This window comes from Penaeus monodon, chromosome 21 (assembly GCF_015228065.2).
Source record: "Penaeus monodon isolate SGIC_2016 chromosome 21, NSTDA_Pmon_1, whole genome shotgun sequence".
NCBI lineage: Eukaryota > Metazoa > Arthropoda > Malacostraca > Decapoda > Penaeidae > Penaeus > Penaeus monodon.
The window spans coordinates 15,609,037-15,609,626 of NC_051406.1; the positions used below are offsets into that span (position 1 = coordinate 15,609,037).

A 590-nucleotide genomic window follows, 5' to 3' on the forward strand; every position below is an offset into this window, starting at 1 on the left:
TATTTTGTGGTTATTTCTACTAAGAAAAAACAAAAGGAAGAGGAGGAAAAACAAAACTCTTTCCATATGTATGAGTTTGTCCTGATGCTAAATTTTGGACAAAAGATTTGACACAATTAAATGTAACCATAATGCTTAATTGTACATTGATTTTTTTCTGCATCTAATTAGACATGATTGACACACTACAAGTAAAAAAATCAACATATACTCATTAGCTTTACAAACAAAAACTCCAAAACATCATTAAGAAAGTGAAGAAGAATAAAGAAAATGAAGAAAAAGGAAAACAAAGTAGTCCTAACCAATCCTAATCACAGAATTCTATGAAAGTGATAAACCCAAATATTCAAGATTCAACTAAAGAGGTTGAGACTAAAGGTCTACAGGGTTTAGCCATAAGCTTGGGAATCACATCACTTTACAAGCTATGAAATTTAGTCGCAGTCAAAATCTGGAAGGGAGTCTTGCATTTTATAATGCACTATCAAGTGGATTATATAATTCTGTTGGGTATACAAAAGTCTTTTGTTATGCCTCTTTGCATAAGACTGTATGATTGAGAATGAGCATGTATGTACATGTGTGAA

The 590-nt window shown here is 31.2% G+C and overlaps 1 protein-coding gene across 1 annotated transcript in view; it reads right to left on the reverse strand.

Moving 5' to 3' along the window:
- The window catches only part of LOC119586272 (nuclear pore complex protein DDB_G0274915-like), a gene marked incomplete in the record, with an annotated part of 20,387 nt that overhangs the window by 4,283 nt on the left and 15,514 nt on the right, over positions 1-590 (reverse strand).